The 24,187-nt window shown below is 39.9% G+C and overlaps 1 protein-coding gene and 1 long non-coding RNA gene across 3 annotated transcripts in view; both read left to right on the plus strand.

The window, feature by feature from the left end:
* Positions 1–4,940: 4,940 nt before the first annotated feature.
* Positions 4,941–11,292, plus strand: LOC116328317. 2 transcript variants are annotated; one of them, XR_005614335.1, is made up of 3 exons: positions 4,941–5,014; positions 9,939–10,109; positions 10,538–11,292. It is a non-coding gene; the product is annotated as an uncharacterized LOC116328317 (long non-coding RNA). The 2 variants fall into 2 exon arrangements; XR_004200074.2 differs by lacking the exon at positions 4,941–5,014 and having other exon boundaries at positions 7,458–10,109.
* A 2,935-nt stretch (positions 11,293–14,227) lies between these two features.
* Positions 14,228–24,187, plus strand: part of ctnnd2a (catenin (cadherin-associated protein), delta 2a) — a 246,588-nt gene continuing 236,628 nt past the window's right edge. The window contains exon 1 of the mRNA XM_039617817.1: positions 14,228–14,578. The gene's annotated coding sequence lies outside the window, so the exon portion shown is untranslated. The remainder of the gene's footprint in view (positions 14,579–24,187) is intronic.

The raw sequence follows: 24,187 nt of genomic DNA on the forward strand, positions 1-24,187 counted from the left end.
CCTGTCAGTGAGTCACCCATGGTCTGGCAAGATAAAACGCTTCAGCCAGCCAACATTCCACTGTCAGTTGTCAATGTTAAATATGTTGCATCTCAGTCAGAGAAACTGAAAGAAATACTTTCCTAAGCTGGTCACTTTCAAGGTTTAAAGTACAAACGTGAACTTAAACTGCACATTTCCACCAATCAGCTACAACATTTAGGCTGATGACAGATGAATAACTCATACAGTGCAAAGCATTGCAGTATGACTGCAATAGAAACAAAAATGACAGCAGTAATCTCCCCCGCCAGAAAGAGTTTGAAAAATGGGCCAAATAGTCCAAGGTGTTGACTATCTAAGGCCAATCCAACTGAGCATTCATGTGTAGAATAAACTTGATCTACAGAGGGCCTACTTTGCAACCCAGTGCCAGACACCCTCAGAGGACAGGTGCACATACCCTGAATGGTAAGAGCTGTAACATGAGGCGAGATGAGGGCGACCTTCAAAATATCATGCAGGTGGTTTTAACAGTGTGGCTGGGTTAAGCTTGGGGTAAATTCCTTAACATTATAATCAGATAATGTGTAAAAAGTCAAGACTTACTGATTTCTCAAGACAAGGGCAACGCATCGAACTTAGGACGGACTTGATCAGTCGTAGAGTCGTTTGGGGAACCGGTAAATTCCGCATTTTGCAGGTTAGGTAATGTAAGGTATGCACAGAAGTCTGCGGAAGAGAGGTGAGACCTTTTAAACTTAACAATGAACTCTATGCAGTACAATCAGCGACTACAAAATCTGAGATGATTATTAAGCTGCATAGCTAAACATCTGGGTCCAGCTACGATTATGGTAATGCAATGCCTGACTGCGTACAGCAGTGGTGAACAGGTGCATGTTAAAAAGGGCTACCTTCTAAATGTATCATTATACATTTTGGCTGATAGATACAGAATAATTATGACTCACTGCGTTGCCTGGTGTGCAGTTGCGTAGCTTGTGTGGGAATACTGAACAGTCTGAGTTTTGCAGCAAGCTTGTAATTTCTTCTGTCTTGAATGAACAAAACATGAAGTAGTCAATGTTAGTCATACCACGAAAGATTGTTCAAACATTCACAAAGCAACTAGTGTTTTTTTATTTTTCAGAATGTTGGAAGGACATATTGCTTTTAATATTTTTAGTGGTGTCCATAGAAGAGAAAAATGTTGATGCTGAGCAATATTTCTTCTTATCAAAGCCTTACAACAACTAAAGGCAAACAAACCCCCAAACTTTGCTTAATTGTAAATACTGAGGTTTCTTCCTGTTAAAAGGGATTTTTTACTTCCCACTGTCGCCAAGGGCTTGCTTTCAAGGGGTGTCTGATTGTTTGGTTTTTCTATTATTGTAATAGAGAGGTGACTGTAGTTGTGGGTTTGCACTGTACATATATATATATATATATATATATATATATATATATATATATACATACTGTAATACACTGTAACTAGTAACAGGTTACAGTAAATACCAATTATTTATAGTGCATATCTGTAGTAATTGAACCCTGCACTGTATGAAAAGAACTTTCCAGAGACCACTTGTTTGATTTATAATCTGGCAGGAAGTGTGAGCTGGCTTAAAAGTGTATTTTTAATTGCACAGCTGACCTTAAAATAGCATGTGAGTGACTCTTTCTAACTTCATGTTTCACGTCAAACACGCAAACCAGCTTCTTTTCCTTGTTTTGCCTTAGTTTCCTTCTCCCTGTACAACTGCCTCCAGATATTTCTTGCCAGTACTTAAAAAGGATTAGGTGAAAGTCCAGCATCTGATGCCAAATATTAGGTTGCAGGTCCTTTTGCACCATTCCCACCTCCAGTGTCTAAACACTTTTGCTGTAACCTGCCTGCTTCCTATTACACTTTTTCCATCTCATCCTTGGTGATCATATATCATACATACACCTATAAGATTTTTGTACAGTTAATATGATCTATATTCAAATCCTGGGATACATCAATCCATCTGTATTAGAGGGGAATTAGCCTTTGAGCTGTAACTGAGCTTTAATGCTTCTTTCTTAGATTACAACAAAGAACTTTAGCCCAGCTGATATATCTATATGCATACAGAGTCACAACTGAGCACACAATGTGTGGGGTTAAGCAGCGTGTCTACATGGTAAGTTCAAATAGTTATTTAAAACAAACTAGGCATAAAAATAGAATCAGAGTCTTACTTACTGTCCTCTGCAGTTCGGTTTGAATGATGGTGATATAATCACTTCTGATGTTATCAAGTTGTGCACTACCGCAGGACAGAGAGAGAGGTAGAAGAAGGAGAACAAGGAAACTGATGCAAAAAAGAGGCTTAAGGTTTAGGGTCAGAGTGTGGGGGACATGGGGAGAGAAAGAGTGAGACAGAAACAGAGCGGTCAGCCAAAAAATCCAAACCATATTTGCATAAAAAGCAGTTTAAACAACCAGCTGTGCCCTCCCCTGTGAAATGCACGGGTGACTTTCAAATCTGGAAAGACTGCACGTCGTGAGTTATGCACAAGCAGAACAATGCATGCTGCTGATTACTTAACCCGATATGTCTTGACTATGTGTAGGAGACAGAAGAGTTACATTTTTTTTTCCAAATGAGGTTGCAGAAATGTTGTACTACATGTGTAGCAATAGGGATTCTAATCAAGTATGTGTGGGTGCATGACAATGTCCCTTTGATCACAGTAGACCGATTACTACTGTTAGGATTAATGATTAAAAAGTTAATGAGTTCTTTTATAGTGAATTAGATTTGTGTGTGTCACGGATGGGGGAATCTTTTGCTGAATTTCGTAAAACATGTCCAGCCTGGGAATCTCTAAATAGAACGTGTTAGTGTTTTATGAGCAAATCTTAATCTCTCCAGATTTAAGTATATTTACCAAAGTGTCACATTAAACGTAATGAGCTAAAATGACAGTCTTAAATGAAGCCTTGAGGAGTTTCTAACACTGACACTTTGTGTCAGAAGTTTTCTCATGGATTAAGCATTTCTTCAAAACAGGTTTCTGTTGCTTTCAGACAGATTTCAGTTCCGAAATTTGTGGTCAACCCTTCCAGCAATGAATGAAATGCTGAAATGTTCATTCAGTCTTGACATTTTAACGGCAAATGAGGAACCTCCGTCACGCTTGACAATAAATTACATTTAGGACGATTTGGGTCCCAGGCACCACGATTTAGTGTCACTAAAGCTAAGATCATTCTTATTCTGCTTACAGCTCTGGTTGCATGACAGACAAAGAAAATACAAAAGACATTTTTCAGTTCATACTAATGCACCTAACATTTTTCAAACCCCAACAAACACCAGCCAAACACTGCAAAAAAAGCAAAAGCAACAATCAAATAATTGTCATAATGTTACACATAAACCCACTACACAGAGTTGCAAGTTTGGGAACCTGTTGAATTACCAGCATTACTGAATGAAATATTTCTAAAATGCGATCTATTTAATTATAACATTCATATGCATCTGGTCATAGAATGTTGTCGATAATTTCCTCCTGTAAAATTTCTTTGTACTATTTTGAGATCTGTTCAGGGAGTACAAGCCACCGAGGCCCTGAAGTACCAAAGTAACCCTAAAACATGATGGTCCCTCCACCGTGCTTCACAAATCAGATGAGGCTTTGCTCCAAGTGTAGCGCCGGGATTTTAACTTCAGTTTCACCTCTCCTCAGAGGTGAGCCGTAGAAGTAGTAAGGAAATACCATTAACATTTCTCTCACAATGAACACGTGAACACATGCTTTAGCAAGTTGTAAAGATTTCTGCACGTCTTCTACTATTGCCCTTGTGTTTTAGTTCACCTGTTCCGGATTGTAGATCATCCTCTTGAAATGATCCTTTCAAGTAGTAACAAATCATGAATTTTCTGTATTTTACAGGTAACTTATTTTTACTGTGGATTGATTAAAACCCAGGACTTTAAAAACCGTTGAGACATTTTCATCTTTTTGCATCTTTTCAATGCGATTCCTCAAAGGCCCTGTGAATGGTGACACACCAATAGTTTTTCAGAAGAGCCACACTGACATTACAGACTTTGTATCCCTCGATTAATAGGGAGGGGCACCTCCACAACTATGCTCCAAATCTTATCTCCTTGACTGGAATAACCATGACGAAGTACCTTTAGAAGCAGCCATGAGTGGACACAAAAAGTTTCCATATTTCCCATTTAGTCAGAAACTTTGACGATGATCCAATTACATTTTACGAGTCACGTAAGCAGAACTCCTGGTAATTCCAGTAGGTTCACAGAAGTTTTTCCTCGAACTGAAATATTGATAGTACATTAACACAAGCACAGTTCTGAGCTACTGTGACTGTGCTCAAAAATTCTCATTAAACACTACTTTAAACTTCCCTCGATTTGAGAGAGGAGTTTGCACATTTTACTTGACTATACATGTCTATGTACTTTTTTAAAAGAAAACAAATCATGTTCATGCTATTTAACACAATGCAAGGCGAGATGTTAAACTGCTCCACAGACTATTAAGAAGTTAGAAGTTGACACACTTTCACTAACTAATCAATTAAAATGAGCCGGTTCTAGTCAAGTATTGAAATCCACACTCTAGATGATTCAGTAGGATCACTTTACTTTTTTAGTCACCTGTACTCTAACTGAAATCTTGTTTTTGACTTGGGATCTAGCGCAGTCAATTTGTTCTTTCTGTATGCAGTTTATTAACATATGTATATGTGTGCGTGTGTTTATACGAATGCATGACTTGATATCTTACTGAACTTCAACTTGAGTGGGATTTTAAGGAGTTTTCATCAATCTACCAATTCCTGTAAGCCATGAGCGAATTCCCGTAAATCCTATTTCTATTTCAGTTTCCTTATTACTGGCACATGGGAAGTTATTAGCACGGAATTCCCCTATGTGGAAAACTCTGAAGTCTCTAAACAGTAAATGCGCCAGTCGCTCGTCGGAGAAGGCAGTGAGACGGATGCGCGTGTAGTCGGCTCCCGGTAAGTTTCGAATACGCTAGACTACGCAGGTTTACCTAGTACTGGCTTTGCATGTGTGCATTTTCATTCATGAATTAACACTGACTTGACATCAGCGCTAACTTGTCACCGATTTAATGGTTGTAAGTGAGTTTAATTCAGTGCGTCACCATCGTAGGCCACTTGGGTGAACCTAAGTGGCATGCTTTAATACTTACCATTGGTCATTCTTCATTCATATTCACCTCGGGCTAATGTTGGAAGCGGGCAGTATCGAGTGCGTCTTCATTGCTGCTGAAATTCTTCAAAATTATGTAAAAATATACGTGATCGTCCTCCCTCTATTCCCGCGGTTCTTGTGGCTTTTGAGCGAAGGAATCACGCAGGAATCACGTCCTGCCTTACGCAGCATGTGACATTACTTCCGTCCTCGCTAAGGTTTCACTTTACTTCAACATAAATTAACATGTAAAAAAAAAAAAAAAATCAACCTCGAAATAGGAAGATGTACGCTGACGCCAAAGGTTGCTGTGACAGAGGGGAGGCAAACAGTGCAGGGTGCATGCACGTTGTTTAGCTCATGCAGTGGGCAGACTTTCATGTTTTCGTGAAACTGCCGAATATAGCTCCAAGCTGATGGACCTAATATTTAATCTGGCAAATCCGAGTAGTGCACGCTATCAGTAATTTGCACTCCTCATTTCTTGCGTCTATGGCATGTTAGTCATTACCCTCTGTACCCAAATGTCACACGTGTTCATCTTTAAACTTTTCCACTTTGTCCATTCATTCATTCATGCACTATGAAAGCACTATGCAGAAAATGTTACTAAGAAGAATCTGCCGTGTCACAAACGTTCCCAGAGGCTATATGCGCGTTGAGTTGCATGGTAGACTACTTTTTAAATGTATTTATAAGAAGGTAAAGTATCTACAGTAGTTATGCTACCTTCCTACAGAATTCCCAGTGTAGTCAATTACAAGTGAATTTTCAGGGACAGACATTTCCCTTTTTGCAAAAGTCAAGACTATTTTTTCTTAAGTAAAAAAACAAAAAGAAAAAAAAGGAAAACTTTTTTTCTTTTTTGTTTTTTTTTAAACTTAATATGCTTTTAGAGCTTCCAAATGCACATCCAGTCCATCATAACCTAAATGGACATACCGCATAATGCATGTGAATAGATTGATTTTGCAAAAAGACAGAGAAGCTAGACATAGTATTGTCAAACAATTATTCTCCTACCCTTCAAGCCTGCGTGGCCAAGAAGTACAAGACGTATAAGTAAGCTCTGTGAAAAGCAGATATTAAAGGTACTGTCATGGATTTCCCCAAAAATATACTGTCTGGATTAAAGATTTGGTAAGGCCACGTGACACACAGCAGCTCTGAATAAGCTAAATAATAAAAAACAAAAGCACATTTTGCCATCTGCACCCCAATATATAATCCACCTGAGATGCTTTGTTCCATTGTAAACAGGTGGGAGGGAGGAACAGCTGACACTCAAAATGGATTTACCACACAAAACAGTTTTAACACAGAACTTGTTTAAACTCGTTGGGGGGTAGGCATCTTCCACTCTGTCTAGGATTAGATCTCTGCAATGATGATTTTTTTTTCTAATGCAGCCAGGTCAAAGGTTAACTCTGTAATATGCAGCATTTCAGTTCACACACCCAACATATTCTGAATTGCTGCAAACAAATCTCTTTATATAACAAAACATGGCAAAAACTGTGGGAAAAAACTAGTTGCACAATCGATTCCCACATTTTTTTTTTTTTTGTTACTTTAATCTCAGTCTGATGACATTTTATTGCTGAAACCTTAACCAATGCTCCACCTCCTAACCAGTTGGGTTTGGTTTGTTGTTTTTTTGTTTTTTGTTTTAGGATGAATTGCAGAAACGCTTAAAAAAGGACAGAATTTCTTGCAAACTCTTGATCCTTTTCTTTCACTTGACTCTATTTTGACAGTGGCGCTGCCTGTTACCAGTAAGAGTTTATCTAGCCCCAGTAATAGTTTTTTTCTGGCTTTTTTTAAGTAAATGAAAATATGTGTGGGTGCACGTGTCTGTTACGATGGTGGAGTCGACACTAATTAAAGACATCCATCAGATTATGACAGTGCTGCCAGGCAGCAATGCATCGTGGGACCTCACCAGTGCATCCAAGACAGCAATCAAAGACACTGATGATGTTCCACAGCAAGATTCATCTTGTTTCTGTTGATTCACTGACAAACTATGTGTGGGATAAACCGAGGCACACAGTGTCATATGTTTTTAAATCATTACGCTTCCCTCAATAAAGTTGTTTAAAGTCGTCGCCTGCAGTCAGCTGCAGGTCGAAGTCTTTCGTTTTACGAATCCTTCTTTTAGGTTGAGGTTGCACATCAAGCACTGCAACAAGTGCATTAAGGACTTCAGGTGTTTGTTGTGGCTACAATGACGTTCTTACTGCTTGAGGAATGCAGTCAAGTATTTCATGCATGCTGTACAGGATTTATTTACTGCCCTTTTAGACACCTGCACCCAACTAGACCAAATCACTTCCTTCTTACGGGAAATTGTTTACTGGTAAAATGGAAAAAAGCTAATTAAGCGTGATTCAGGCCTTCAAGGACCTTGGAGCAAGGATAAAGCTTTCTTAGAAAAATGCAAAGGTGGCAGCTTTTGTGAGTAAATCATAGTGTGAGAATAAGAAAAGAGTTATATAAATTTAAAAAAAAAATACTCCTCAGGATTAGCAGATTTTTATTTTTTTTGCAATTAGTTTTTCATGCTGATGTCTTAGAGTGCAATGAAAAATATCAACCAGCGTGATGGGGGAGTTTCAAAGTGTTGCACTCAAGGCCCTCAGATTGCATTTTGGTCATTTGGCTGCTTTGAGTGGTAATTTGTTACTACTTTGCAAAAAAGTGCATAAAATGCAAGATCTTGTTCTTACAATACTGCATGTGGCTTAATGTGCTTAAAGTGTGCTGTTGAAAACTGCCTTGTAAAAAGGGGCAGGTTAGACACTAGAAGTAATTAATCACGTTCTTCTTAAAAAAATATTTCCACACCTGTCAGATCTGCGGGTTGATAGTGGCTTTTTCTGTGTGTTGTCATTTACCTGTTTTGGATCGTCAAAGGTCCACACCAGTGTTTTTGCTTGTTTTAGCTCACTTCACAGCATACAATGTATGCTGACCTTGATAGAGTTGCTTTATTGTACGATGTGCATATTTTTGGCAACACATCACTGAAGTATAAAACGTCCGTGGGAAAGCTAAGGGAACACCATGATCCTTTTGCTGAAGTTCACGTGTGGCCATGCCCAGATGAAAGAATGGATGTGTCACACACTGTCAGTCACCAAACAGAAACCAAGGTGGAGTAAGGAACGTTGCTTTCTCCATGTTTAGGTAAATAAAATTTTCAATTTTTATTCAGCATTGTTCCAGTAAGCAAACATTAGGCTTAAGGTAACCTCTGAGTCTGGTAGTTAGATTGTTGCTTTATTATTTTCTTGTCAGATTTTTGGGGGTCATTTTGGACGCGTCTCCTCTTTAATTGTAACACGGCCCCCATATTTTTAAAAATGCAATAAGGCTGCATGCTAATTGGACCTCATGCTTTTGCTGTCAAATAGCTGACAGTATATCATGACGTGTACTTGCGAATATTACGTGACCTGTTGCATGCGATCTTATCTAGTCATTCTGTGTCTATGCCGCTATCCCCCTCTGACAACTATTGATGAATTGCTGTAGTTACTGCACCAATAAACAAATTTAATGGAAACATCACAGTCATTTATTCCGTTTTGCTCTTTTTTGAAGTCTCAGTCTCTTTTGCATGCATACCTGCATGTACTGTGGCCAGTTTTCACAGTGAAAGACTGACATAAGGGTGTGACTTCCACACACATCCTGGAATACACGGTTGCTTAATATTCCTAAATGAAAACCGATTACTGACAGCATTTCTTGTAAAACTGTGTCGCAACACATTTTATGAATGAAAGTGCAGACAGACTTTAGAGTTGTGGTTTTTTTTAAAGAAAAGAAAAGAAAAAAAGAAGAGAGAATTAAAAACAGGAACTTGGTTTAACTTGTCCGAAAGACTCATCTTGTGGGGTTTTCTGTTACCGTATGCTACATTTTTACATCCTCAGTTTTAGGGAAGTTCTTCGATTATAGCACTCTCACTAACCCAGGCAACTGTGTTGCGTATTTGTTTTACTGCTTCTTCAGTTCTCCGGCAAAACAGCAACCAAGAGAAGACATGAGTTAGAATTCTAGGGCCATTATTTTACAGATTACATGAAAGTGTGTAATGCATTTGTGTAGAGTTTATGTGTCACTTGTAAAGAGTGCAGAGAGTGCTAGAAATGTGTGACATGACAATAAACACACATGTTAAAACCGGTTCCAGCTGCCTTCACATGGGTAACAAATTAAAATCATAATTAATAGAAAGTGTCTTACTTTTAGCTGCTCATCAAACAGCTCGCTGTGCATGTATCAGGATTATTTAGGTTTATTGTAGCCCTATACATATAAACAAGGTTAAGGTAATATGTATGGAATTTTTTAGTATTTCATATTATATTAATTTTACAAAACTCAAATTATTGTTGTTATTATTATTATTATTATCATTATTAGAAGTATTAGTATGGTTTTTCTTGTTGTTTTATTAATTTTAAAAGTATGTATTTTAAAAGTATATTACCGTGACTATTACTCAAAGTCTTTTGTTACAAGTAAACAGAGACATGTTGGCATATTTCTTTCTTTTTTTCATTTTATTAATGTTCCCATCTACATTTCAGACATACAGATGGAAAATATGTCTCAGTTCTGATTTGCCTCTCGGACTCTCTTTCTTTCTCTCCTTATGATCAGTATTATTGTAGATGGACTGCTATTGTTGTTACTTCTTGTTGTTTTCTGCAGGCAGGCAAGAATTTTTGGCACGACATCCTGGGTTGTGGGTGGTGGCCACTTGTCCCCTGAAACCTCTGTCATAGTTGTCAGCAATACTGGACATCCTGCTTCTTTTAATGCATTACTTGCTCAGTAGGAAGAGAAGAAAATAAAAGCTCTCCACGGGAAAAGAGTGTACAGGTAACATGCAGAAGGTGCTAGTTGGATTCTGGTTATCGGACCTGGTCCTGCCAGGCCTGCACTCGCTGAGGCCTGTAATATGGAGAGATCAGATGGATTATCTGTTCTCTCTATATTGCAGTTTTTCAAAAATGTTATGAATAAGTTGTTATTGATATCGTTGTTGTCATAGCAAAAATACCAGAAATACCACACACACCCAGGCACACACTTGCAAACACACACACACATAAACACCTTCAGCTTAACAGCATAGCTGCATCCACAGTGGTTTAGTCTGTAGTTTTGTCAGCATTCTTTTTTTTTTTTCTATGATCTATGTGCACATTTGTTTCTCGTATGTAAATGATGCCACATGAGAGTATTCACTGATGATAGTGGTGGAGAGTCAATCCAAAATCCCTCACAGGTTTTCGGTTGTGTTCCAGACAAAACCAGTGACGTCACGTCATTTTCATACTGGCAATGGGAGCGTTTACATCCAAGAGAACACCCGCATCAGGATAAAAACATGCCTCCAGACTGCATAGCAGAGCCACTGAATCACCAGGCTTCAGATTTTCCTTTAATTTGTCACCTATCTTCAAACACTAGAGAGGGAGCAGCATATGGGCTGAACAATACAAGTAATGCTTGTGCACTATTTTAGACACGTCGCTGGCATCATCTCGGCCTGTTTACTTCCAACTTAAGTCTCGTCTCTAAATGTCTTCACTTTAGTCCCCTCATCCTGCTTTCTTCACTTCTGCAGTGTGCTAAATACATGTTCCCCCTCGGTCTTCAGGATCCCCTTCAGGTGCATGTTCTTTCAGCTCTCAAGAGGCGGATGGGCAGGGACCGATCAGTGTGCTCACCTGCTGCTCAAGGAAGTCATTTCAATTTTTTCTTAGCCAACTTCAAGAACGTGATGCCAAACTTGTCCTTCTCGTAACTCAGCACAGACTATGCGAGTTCTTTTCCAAGATCAGCAATAAGAGGGCACGCTGTTTGGTTTTAGTTCTAATTAAGCTGTTTCCTTGTACCACATAATCCATTTGAATAAAACCTGTTTGTCTGTGAGCTTCCCGTGCATTAATCAAATCAGACATTCTAAAAACACTGTGGGGGGGGTTTTCTCCCAACAAATGCTGATGGGCTACTTTGGTTACATTTTTGACTGAATAAAAGACAATAATGGAAAATGACTGGCATTGGATACTTGGTTTATGTGTGTTTGATGGTAACTGTGACATGAGTCCACTGTGGTTGAAATGTATTTCAACACAGGGCAAATCAGCACTTCCCGGAACGAGTGGACTTTAACACATTTCACGGGCATGCCAGGGACATGACTGTACACTGTGGCACGCCACCAAAAAAAAAAGAATTATGCAATGTTTTATATAAAACATCTCTAGGGACACAACCATGGTAAATATTTTGCATGTAATTAACAAAATATTTGTAAGGCTCTGTTAGCAGAGCCGGCAAGGCCTTTAAGCTGCAAACGTAAAGCTTAAAGCAATGTTATTCCTTCAATTCACAGCTGGCCACTCAATCAGCCAATTTCATCCTCCAGAATATGAATCTGTTTACATTGCAACATTAACACGTGTCGTTATCTTTCACAAATCTATGTCTGAGACGCAAACATTTGAATATGAATGGTTTTTAACTTATTTGGGTGACAAATAAGTTCACTGGCTCCACCTAGTGGTAAATCTTCAAACCTGCATTTCTGGGTTCCATTCGTGATCCTCTGGGAGCGGAAGTAAGAGGCAGAAGACAAACCGAACTCACCCTATTCACCTTGTTTTTTGTTTTGTTTTGTTTTTTCATATTTTCTAACTTCTCCAGCTCCAACAAAACCGTTTTCTATTCTTTAAACAGACTGGTAAGCAGCAGGCAGAGATATTCAGAAGAATAAAGGCAAATCTTTTGCAATATGTAAGAGATTTTAGTATTTAGCGTTTAAATTCCATTTTGGCTTACAGCACGGGATGATAGTGCAACTTTGTTTTGCCCATATGTGCAAGATGAAGGCGACAAATTCAAAACGATTCCATATGGCGTTACAGCGCATAAAGAACACACAAAAAAGAAAAGCATGCAAACAGGCACAGGAAATGGAATATTAAAACATTTTGTAGTAACTTGACAAAAGTGGAACACATATGCAGACCAGTAACTACAACAGAAATCAGTTGATCTATGCTTTTAATTAAACATAGACTTGACTGAAGTTCAACAAATAAAGTTGTTAACAAATATTAAAATGGATTGAACTAAAACAAAAGAACAGAACAATTTCCAGAACTGAATTTCCCCAACTCTGCCTACTGTTTATGATGGCACCAACTGCTATCTGGGAGAAATGTGGCTGTCTGCAGTGACTAGAGAACACCATCCTCCCTTTCTTTCTGACGTAACTGCGAGATGAAGATAATGAGAGGTGAGTCAGTAGTTGTGCTTGTTAATAATTTCAAAAAACGCAGATGGTATTTTAAAGAAAAATCAAACAAAAAACCCAACACATACTTACAATAAATAAACAAATAAATATTTGGGGTCAATAACCCGAGTCACTATTTGGCCAAAATCCTTCACTTTGATTGGCTCAATGTCACAATTTATTTTAAAAAATAAAATAAAATAAGAGCACCTTCCATGATATCAAGCTTACCTGCATGCACAGTTTATACAAAACAGTATGAGTTTCTGTATGTGGTAGAAGGAGGTACACACACACCACGGGGCTCATCATTTACACTTTTCATGAAATAGTTACAGGTTACACTTTTCATTCATTTATTTTTAAGTTTGTCATGGGGATGAATCTCAAACTGTATTTACTAATTACTTTCATTGAGCAATGTTGACTATTGCTCGGCCATCTGATTAAATTCAAATAAAAGATTAAAAGAAGTAAATGTGTCTGGTATTGGTAGATAAGCTCTTATTTGTTGAGTTCAGTTCATTTTGTAACTGCTTATTTGTCTCCAGGGTAAAAGTACAAAACATTTAAATAAATAATAATCATAATAAATACATTATGATACTACTGCACTACAGATTGTCATTTTCTATATATGTAATGTTGTCTATTCTAAAGCCATTCAAAAGACCAAAAACAGGCATTAAAGCCCCACAGCTCATTAGAGTAAGTTTTATATCTGCATTTTTATTTTTATCTCACCACCAAAACAGCAACCTGACCCAAACATTAAAGTCATTAAACTAATGTGGGTAGTTTAATTTCTTTGCACTTCTTCTGAAAAAAAAAGGAACTTATGCCACAACTGTTGTTGAAGAAAAAATAGCATTTAATATAAAATATTATGAACTGGGGAGTTACGATACTGCCACACATTAAATAAAATAAATAAATAAAAATAAATAAAATAAACTTATCATATGGAAATAAATGCAAAAGCCTTTACTTATGAATAGTGATGTGTTGGTATATATCTATTAATACAGTTTTGACATTTCAACACTGAAAAAGAAATTAGGATCGCACCGGCTAATTAGAGCTATTTCTCAAAACTGACTTCTTAAACAGACAGAGAGAAAAGAATGAAAGGAAGAAGGTGGAAGTTTAATTAGAAGCCAGATAAAGAACAAAGATGGAATAAAAGGTTCAGTCCTCATCTCAGTCAATCCAGGAAAATTAACTCATGATACAACCACATATCTCAGAAATACTCAGTTTTTTCTGTCGTTGGGAAACTGCAGAAAAGGAAAAGGGGACAGACACGAGGTGGGGTATTATCATCATCATAACCCCAAAGGGACCTGGTTGCCATGGAGCGTGTGTGTGCAGCAGCAGTGGGATTAAGGGTCTCCTTTAGATTTTGGGTTGCTTTAGGATAAGAGTTGGTCTTGGGCATATATATGATCGGAGATGGTGGGACACAAGGGACGAGGGAATAAAGGGCGTTTTATGGAGAAGGTTTCAACTGAATGGTGCACTTGACTCAAGAGATGATTTTTAATACATTTCGATTCTCAACACCTTCCTACCACACCTAAACCTGAAGATGGCGCTCTATATCTGTCTATTAACACAGAGCTGCACGTGCGCGCGCATGTGCGAGTGAGCGCGAGACCGAGACGGAGGCTGCTGTCTGCCTCCTCTCCTCTCCGGTGGTGTTGCCTCCCTGTCGCTGCAGTGCATTGCTGCTCGCTCGCCCTCTCTCTCTCTTTCTCTCTCTCTTCCTCGCTTTTGTACCTCGCCTCTTCCTCCTTCTCACCCGTCTCTTCCACATCCCTCTCATCCTCCTCCCTGCGGATGCCTCAGCCTTGCACCCCCGCCCCAGCATCCCGGCAAATGGTTGTTCCATCCCCGGCAACTCTGGACGCAGGACGCAGCGAAAAGGCTCACAGCTCCGTTCTGATTTGAGCACACTGCGGATTGACTTGAAAGAGGGGCGGACCAGGGACAGTAGGGAAACGAGGAGACGCCTGACAGTGGCCAGGATCTCATTTCGGTAAGTCATCGCGTTATTTTCCCCGCTGTAGACTTTACAGTATCGGGCAGAGAGGTGGAAGCTGTCGGGTCCACAGACGCCCGTGCTCTCTGGTCTTTCATTTTAGTACGACTTGCACTTTGGAGGAGTGCGCAGGGGATGTGAAGATGACTTTTGGGTTCCTTCGTGGTGGTTGCTTTTATGAAACTGTTTGGTTGGGTTAAATATGATGTCCTGCTTTTAACAGCAAGCTTACTGTGAAGCTTATCGCAGGAACAAGACTCCTGCTGTGCAAAGATCACCCAACACATAACAGATATTTGGCACCAGCTGGCTGCTGACCTAAATTCACCACTGGTTGTGCGTAAAAGTACTCCAAAGGTGCAAAAAGGCACCGTGTCAAAAAAGAGATAGGGCTGTTCTTTATTTGCTAGACTGCTTAAAGTCAAAACCAGAAATAAAGTTTTTTTTATTCTTCATGCTGTCTGGACTTTAAGGTGTTTTGCTTCTAAATCAATCGACTTTTTCCCCCTTTTTTTGGAACTCCCTTTTGTATGTAAGTTTCTGGCTCATGAGAGGTAATACAAAGATAAGAGTATGGGTGAGACTATATACCTTTCCCACAGCCATACTTGTGCTTTGATCAATAGACATTTGCAGGAGGGGGATTGGGCGCTGGCAGTTTGTCAAGGGCATACAATATATCAAGCAGATGATGTGGAGGAGAGCAGGAGGAGGAGGAGGGCTGGGCTGCTGGTAGGCATGCTGTGGGTGCATGTTCAGGCTGCTACATGTCAACTCTTGGGCAGGTGCATGATGGACAACTAACATAAGGATGTACAAGGGTTGAAAAAGTGCTAGTATTTGCTCTGTCGCATCAAAGCCCCTGTTGCTGCAAAAGTACAAAAAAAAAAGAAACAAAAAAACTTTTGAGATCTGCAGGTTCAGGCAGCTTCCTCTGTGGCCAGGTAAGCAGCCTTGTGACAATTCAGTCTCCTGAATTCCCCTCAAACTGACTAAAGAATAAAGGAATATATTTTTTCTCACAAACGCCCTACATGGATGGCAGCCTCGATCTGTTTCAGCCAGCACTTTATCCACTTTTCCAGTACTTTAAGAAATGACAATACAACATTTCTCTTGCCCATGAGCTGCACATCCTCCGGAAGTAGATTTTTTAAAATTTATTTATTTTTACTGTTGAAGGATAAGAAGCATTAGAAACGATCTATCACTGTGGGAACTCTCTCAACAGTTCCTGCGCAATCTCCATCCTTCACATACACACAGATACTGACACATGCTCTAAGTTTTCTAAAGATTAGCTTCTTTTATGTCCAGTGAATGTCTCCAGTGGCCATGAAAAGCCTCGTCCTTCATCGCGGACACAGATTAGGCTAATTCACACAGCAGCACAGGCCTAATGCCTAATCACTATGCTGCGCTGGCAGAACAGAACAGTCTTTATACTGTGGTCGCCCAGAGAGGGAGGGAAAGACAGCGAAAGAGAGAGAGAGCAAAGGGGGAAAGCTAGCCGCCGGTGCCTATTGATCGGACGGAAGGGCTTCTGTCTGGCAGGCGTCCACAGGATGAAGTGCTGACGACAGTCCAACAAGCTGCCACGATGAGCTGGCCTTATACGTAGTGCTGATGTGAATGGAAGAGTTTGAATTATAGTTATGGTCTCTGTAGCACAGCAGGGTCGGGGAAGATTGGAAAATAGTGTATGTGTTAAGAGTTTGATTTTTTTTTTTTTATCATCAGAAAGTGCAAGTTGGTTGTGCAAAGCAGTGATAACGTAACAGATAAACAGGTGAACAGGTGAACAAATGCCATATTGAGACTTTCAGACTTATGCATTCACTAAGCACAGCAAACAGGCTATTGTAAACCACATCAGGTATGTTTTTTTTTCCCCACATGGTGTGCCCGAGGCCAATTCTGTGCACATGAAATGAGTGAAGACCAGGATCAAGAGAAGCAGAAAGAAACTCTCAGCGACATGTGCTTTGATTTTTGACCAAGTGTGTCAAGTGTGACAGGACGCGATACAACGAGTGTTGTCTGTTGACTTTGCGATGTAAAATTTTGGTGTCAGCAATAAAATGTTGCTTTCTATTCTCACTTTAAAATGAATATTGAGACAGAGGTGTCTGAGTAGGATGAGACTTTCCATCTTTTTTCCTTCACCTGCTTCAGAACCTTTCATAATTCATGTGACTCGGGCAGCGAGACAGCGTACTGAGCTCAGACACTGTCTGACACCAGTAGTACCTACAGCACCTGTCAACTCACAAGAAAATGAATCTGTAAGAGGTCCAGGGGTTCTGTTCTACACTTAAATCTGACCTTTGACCTCCATATTAAAGTAGGCAAGATGAAAAAGCTGTCAAAAAATTTCCTCACAGTAGTAGACAGTGTTTATCTCCTCAACAGGGAACTGCTTACATGCATGACTGAAAGTGAGATTAAATGATTGTTTCCCTTTTCCTTCATTCCTCCTACTGAATAAATATAGCTTCATACTAAAGGTGGTCCCTCTTTGAGGTGTAACAAAAGCCCTGAGGCTGAATGGCAGCTGTGTTGTGCATGTGGTTTACACCTATACATTCTGCAAAAAAAACCAAAACCAAAAGACAGATAAATATGGAACATGAAGGAAAAAACATGCGATGTTTGCTGTACATTTTTCCTTTTCCTCCATACGTCCCCTTAAATTCAGAACCTTTCAGGCCTCAGGCAATTAGCTGACAGTTGATATACACTTGGCATCGATTCATTTGCATATTCATGGGAATAGGGTCGGTGCTAATTGGCAGCCACACTGTGCTCATCGATCAGATAACTTGATGCTCGTGTTGGCGACTTGATGCTTATGAGCTCGTTTAATAACATAAAAAACACCGATGGGCCTCCGCTAATGGACAATTTTACTGTGTCGCCATTACAGTGGGATTGTTACAAGATCACATACATGTTCCGCACCATTAAACTTTCACTCCTCTTTAAAATATAACTCTTCTTTCCCTCAAGGGTGCAATGCTGTGCACCCAACATGGCTTTCTGATGGATGCGCATGTAATGTTCTAGAAATGATACTTTGCAGTTAAGTTTATACATTCGAGTCAGTCATAAAGTAGCCTTTTTTTCATCATCAATCAGCATGACAGTGAAATGCATTGGCAGTTTGCCCCATTGGAATAGGATCACCTTTGCTTGCAATGCTGTGTTACTGAGCTGGTCAGTTAGTCATTTCTTGTTTTTTTTAAACACAAAGTGTGGACTTGGAAGTTTATTTCTAAAGATGGAGGAAGCAGTTAATTAATACAATTAATGTATTAATGCACCTTTGATCTTAGGCTACAACCGATTGAGTACAACTAAAACAAACAAGAGGCGATTCGTGTTTATGTAGGTGTGCACGGTGTGGTTTATTTATTAGGAGAGACCTTTTTTTTCAACTAAAAGGTCTGATTTCAAGACCTTGTTCTTATTACTCGGGGTGTCCTTGACCAGGACAGAGAGGACACAGAATACCTCACAGCTCGAAGGACGTCAGCTTGTCACTGGCGCTTTGGCCTTTTTATAAAGAAAGGAAGGTACTGACAGTATTTTCTGTTGAAAACAAAGCAACTATTAAACACAGGAAATCAATGGTTACCCAGGGAATAGCACTTTTTGAGAGAGTATCGCCAGACTCTGATGGTATGACGCGGCCTCCTTTTTTTCCACGCTTGCCTGCACCGTTAATGTATCCTCACCATCTGCTGACCTTCGCATTAAAGCTGGGAAAAGATGGAGAAAATTTGCAGTTTGGAGGTGAGTGGACTGGACAGTGTCATTACGCCGCTACAGCTTTGGCTGGACCGAGTAACTGGCATAATCTGCCCGTTTCAACCCGCTCTTAGCTACTTTGCATTTCTCTGACTCCATATGGAAAAGTTTCATTTTGACAAATAAGGTGAATGCGGGGTGGGGTAGGGGCTTCTTCTCCCCGTTTTGGGAGACGGGTATTGAGACTAGAGAATTACCTACGAAAGCTGGGCCAAGCTCATGCAGCAGATAGGAATGGAGGCTTCTTAAGTGCCCTTGACCATTTCGTCTTCCTGTATCACACACTTCTCTTTTTGCTGTAAAAGAAGGGGAAAAAAAAAACGTGTCCGATTTTAACAATGCCTTGGATTTATGGCTCGATTTCCACTGATGCCACATATAGTAAAAATATATGGCCTCATAGTGCAGGTAGGTGGTAAAAGGTAAAATCATTCACCAATTGCTGTGCATTGTACGCGGTGGTGATTAATGAGAGCAGGACTTTCAGAAGTGCAGCAGGAAGGAGACAGGGAGGGAGAGAGAAGATAGTGATATGTCAGTGTTGGAATGAGTCCAGGAAGCCAGCAATATGTGTGAGGGAGACAGACAGAGGGGGGGGGGGGTTGTATGGATACCTACTAGTGTGTCTCTGCTGCTGACTCTCCCCCCATCTTCTAATGAGCCCGCTGCAGATGGGACTCCCTCTGTCAGCCCACTGCCCTCCTTCTTCCCCTCAACTCCATTATCCTCCCTCTTTTCCTTCACTCTTTACTATGACAAAACAAAAGAGTAGCAAAGAAATTAAATTAAGAAGTCAAAGAGGCAAATGGAAGATAAAAGAAATGGGTGATGTGACAAGAAAAATGCACAAGGACGTGTGGGGTCAAGCATGCAGGTTAGGGAAGAGGGAAGTGGCAAAAAGATAAAGAGATAAAAAAAAGATAGGTGAGGTGGGTGAAAAGATGATGTGGTGGAAAAAATAGAGAGCTGGTGGCGTAGCTTGAGGAGCGAAAGAGGATTATAAGCGCTGAGACGAGGAAGAAGCAGGGAAGCTGAGACCGGGAATCATCAAATGTAAGAAGTGACAGAATAGTGTGAAGAAAAAAATGCCCAGCAGAATGACAGGATGACAAGGAAAGCCACATGACGGCACCGTGCTATACTTCTTAGTGTCAAAAATGAAAATGCTGCATATTAAAACCTAACGATGTGTGTTTAGCGCGGGCCCTACAGTGAGCCGTATGTCAGCGGTTACCTCGCTGTGACATCGTGTTTGTGCCTACCACACTGTACTGTGCTAGGCTGAATTAATAATTGGCTCAGCTAGCCAGGTCTGCCAGAGGTAATTGAGCATCAAAGAGAAGCTGGAGCCCAGATCATCCTGATTTCCCTGGGCCAAAATGAAGCCCGGAGCTGGCTTGTGCATGTATGACAAGTGTGTCAGCGTGTGTGATTGTGACCTTTATTACATGTATGGAGGTTTGTCATTAGGATTCGTATTTGTTCAGAGGGTGGAGAGTGTATGCCTCATTGTTGCTGTGTGTCCTTGGGTGCATATGTGTGTGTGTTGTTGTTGTTTTGTTCGGCTCCTTGACATTCTTTTAATGAGGTTGCCTGCATTACAGTTTCACCACCTGCCTGGTCCTTTCTGCTGGCTTGTTATTGACTAAAACACTGAATTGTACCTTTGTTCCTGGAGAGACCTGCACTTTGAACCTGTGGGTAAAATCATGGTGTGAAATTAGGATGAGAGACATATATTGGTCTGATATCAAGAGATGCACTTTGCAAGAAGCGCGGCAGTTGTTAAGAGCATATGTGGCACCTCACTGGAGAGAAAAAGACTTAGGATAATGACATGTTGCGTGGCAGGAAGCAGGGAGGTATATTGTTGTTGGCTTCATCTATAGTTTCTCTGCACAGCAACATACTATTATCTTTCTTGCTTGTCAAGTGGGAAATAACATGTTTGATGGGATATGAACACCTGTGCCTGAATGTGAGAGTTAGCTGTGTGTGTTCTCTCTTCTGTTCTTTTAACCGTCACCTCATGAAATTCTTTTGAAGCAACATTTAGGCAAATGTTGGTTGTGAATGTGAAGGACTAGCAGTCACCCGGTTTCTAAATTAGTCTATGGAAAGTTAAGCAAATTGTGAAATTGTCTGTGTATGTGCAGAAAACAGCAAACTATTATCTGTTGAATAGAAACACATCAACACACATCAACATAAAACAATATTGGATTAAAAGACAATACTTTACTGCTTTAATTTGATTTATTATTTGTTTCTAGGATGAAACTTTCTTTAATTTCCTTCATTTGGGATTGGTAGATTTATAGGCTAGCAAAAGATATCGGAAACATAGTGAACTTAAATTTACAGTCAGTCATTTTTTGCAGTTATTTAATAGAAAAAATTTATATTGTGAATATTGAATCTAGTGACTGAGATGAACATCGCCAGTAGGCGTAATTGGATTTTAATGTATGTGGCTACAGACGGCATATTCATGTGCAAAATCACAATTTCCCTCTGATAAACAGTTTGATTACATTCTCATAGTGTATAAGGGTTTAACTACCAGAGTCCAACAGTGTTAGATCCACCTAAAAGAAAGTACCTAACACCATCTAACAGTAGCTAACAGCGGCAAAAACAACAGTGCTTATCTACAGAAAGATTCAGGATATCCTCAACAACTGGCCTCAGTATCGCTGTCATCTTACAGAAGTAAGCTTCACGGAGTCATTGAATAGCATAAGAATCCTTTCACAAAGTCCAACAGGCTCCTCCATAATAAAAAGTCCTGTACATATATTGACAGCTGAGGTAAACAGCAGTCTGACAGCCTATACTCACTACAGATGAACGGCAGCCAGAATTCTGTCCCATTGCAGCCGCTGTATTTAAGATTATGCACTTAAATTGGGAGGGATAAGAAAAAAAAGAGGTTGACTGCAGTTTGCTGACATCTAGTGGTGAGATATTCCACACAGTAACTTGAAGGCGCTCTCAGTGGCCTGCAGAAGTTTCATGAGTACAGAGAGGATCGCAGGGCAGATGAGGGAAGGTAAGTAAGTTCTTTCAAAAGATCAAAGGTTCACGTTGTTGCTTATTGTCAGGGTTTCATATTTACTGTAGTTACATGAACTTACGTCACAATCAGTCTGCACATCGCTTTCATTTTTTCATGGCAGCTGCTTGTCAAATACAGTCTCTTTCTCACAGTTGTTTGCTTTTCAGTAGTTTTACTATAAACACAACACTCACACTAACAGTGCAGATGTTTGAGAAATCAAGCGTTAAATATTTTATATTGATTTTCTAGAATCACTAGCAAAGCAGAAAAAGTGTTACTGAAGTATGCAAGAATCACACTTAATATTAATTTAAATGCACTTTTCTTCATTTCACAGCTGTCCTTCATCTGTATAACAGCTGCAACTGTAACATCATATGTAACTGTGTAATAAACTAGATACTGTCCTTTCCAAAAACCATATAGATTTTCCTTACTTTCTTGTCTTGAGTAATCCTGATGCCACACACACACACACACACACACACACACACACACACACACACACACACACACACACACACACAGTGGTGTTTCTTAAAAGCTCGAGGGCGGCCAAGTGGTATAAATGCCATGCCTGATGCCTGTGGTGGGATCAGCAGACAACCCATCAGCAGCCTATACTGATCCTTATCGGCGGTGCATTGCTGTGGCTACTTCCATCCGTCAGTCAAGCACTTCCTTACATCTGTAGAAAGGGATGTGATGGAAATGACAGGAAAGACAGAGACATAAGGAGATAGTAATCAGAAAAATATGACCCGTTTATAGATTGGGACTTCTCAGTTTATTGCTATGGTGTGCAGGGCTTATGTGTGTGTGCATTTGTGTCCCCTTGGATCAATGGAGAAAAAAGAAGGAGAGTGAAAGGAGGAGGTTGACATTAAGAAGAAAGAAGGTTAGAGGTACTTTGGAGAAAAAATGGCCGGTGACATCATCAGCAAAGGCAGCAGCCACCTGCACAACGCAGACCACATAGCATGATTTGTAAAGAAGATGGAGGATTTAGCTGTGAGCATTTCTAAGAGTAGAACAGCAGCTGAAATAATGTTTTGACCATGGGGCGTTTTATTAGGTTGTTTATTGATGTGTGTTGACACTGGAGAGCTACATCCACAGTCGAGCCCTAGCCCCTGCTGTCCACATTATTCGATTTCATTTCACAGTCCCAGAGCTAACAAAGGCAGGTTTTCTGTCTAGCTACACATTGTACTTGTTCCAAGTAAAGCTCTTGTCAGTGTAAGCTGCATGTGCTCTATCCTGATATTCAGCATTTTTATTTATGCCCAGTTCCTCTTGGGGCATCCTTTGTTATACAGTATTCCTGTCAACAAAATGTTCTCTTTTAAATTAACAGTATATAGAGTGGTTTTGTCCTGTCGGGTGTTTTTCGATTAAAACACGAGTGAATCTCTCGTTGCCTGCAAAGGGCACGTCAATGAAGATGGAGGTGCATGTCTTCCTGTGTTGCTGGACGTGGTCTGTAAGCCACACTCTAAGCAGGAGCTGGAGTTTTCCAAGCTGCATAATGGGATAAAGATTCTGATTGAACTCCAAACATCTTCTGCAAAAACGTGCAGAGCATCAGTGCAAAAGTGCTGAAAAAAATGTGCCAAATTATAGGTTTTACTTCTAAATTAAGCGATTATGAGCTGGGTGGGTAATTATTATTAATTATTATGTCAGTTTAATCATTTAAAAATTTTGTGATTAAAGAGTTATGTTCTCTCGCGCCTTAATTTGCCCCTTCTGTCTTCCAAAGGATGAGGAACACGCCTTCTCCGAACGCTTCCAAATGTTCAACAACACAATGTTCTGTTAGCAACCAAAGTATGTCCATGCAGCTCAGTCCAAGATGAAAATAAATGAAAGGCAGTTCAAAGCCAAATTGTTTGAGAGATAATGGTAATTTCACAGTGTTATTTTGTGGAAAGCAGTTACAGATTTAAAGCAAAAAATAAATAAATAAGAAGAAGAATTAGAGGGTGTAACTTAGAAAATTTAGGAATTCACACCTTACTATTAATGACATGATTTTACGGGGTAAACTTCCAATATAATAATGTTAATAACTTCTTTAATTTCCAGTGGAGCCAGCTAAAACTTCCTTAGGAAAAACTGGAGAATGATATTCATAGGCTGACTGGAGGCTCGTACTTCCTCCGGCAGACCGCACTCAGATTCACTCTGAAATCTTGTTTTTTGGTTTTCTTCAAAATGTATAGAGAAGAAACCAAAAACCACAGCAAAGGGAATGTTGTTGTTGCGCATTTGGCATCAAATTGCTTTATAAATAGCGTTTGTCGTTACTTCTTTATTCTCTCTGATGTCTCCTGTACTGTGCAGATCGCAGCTATGACCGGGCTGTGGAAATGCAAGTGCACATTAATTTCACTCATCTGTCTTCTGTGGGTTGCATCTGCGATGTATAATTCATCAAGTAACTCTCTGGTGATATCCGCATATAAATTAACTTAGATATTGTGCAGCTCATGAATTTCTAACGATGTATGTACACAGTGGCATCGCAGTAGTACATCAGCTCCGCCGTCTCTTGCTTGCGAGAAATGGAGTGAAAAACATTTTGTGTGTTGGAATGTTCTCAATCATGAAATGGATTTAAAAGTGGCCCACAGGCTATTCGTGAAATGTTCGTGAAGCAGAGCCACCCCTCACTGTTGAGTGTACCAATTACGGATGGATTCTGCTGGGTGTGTTTAGAGATTTGTCGGGTA

The sequence above is a fragment of the Oreochromis aureus genome, linkage group 9 (genome assembly GCF_013358895.1).
Source record: "Oreochromis aureus strain Israel breed Guangdong linkage group 9, ZZ_aureus, whole genome shotgun sequence".
In the NCBI taxonomy this organism is placed as follows: Eukaryota; Metazoa; Chordata; class Actinopteri; order Cichliformes; family Cichlidae; genus Oreochromis; species Oreochromis aureus.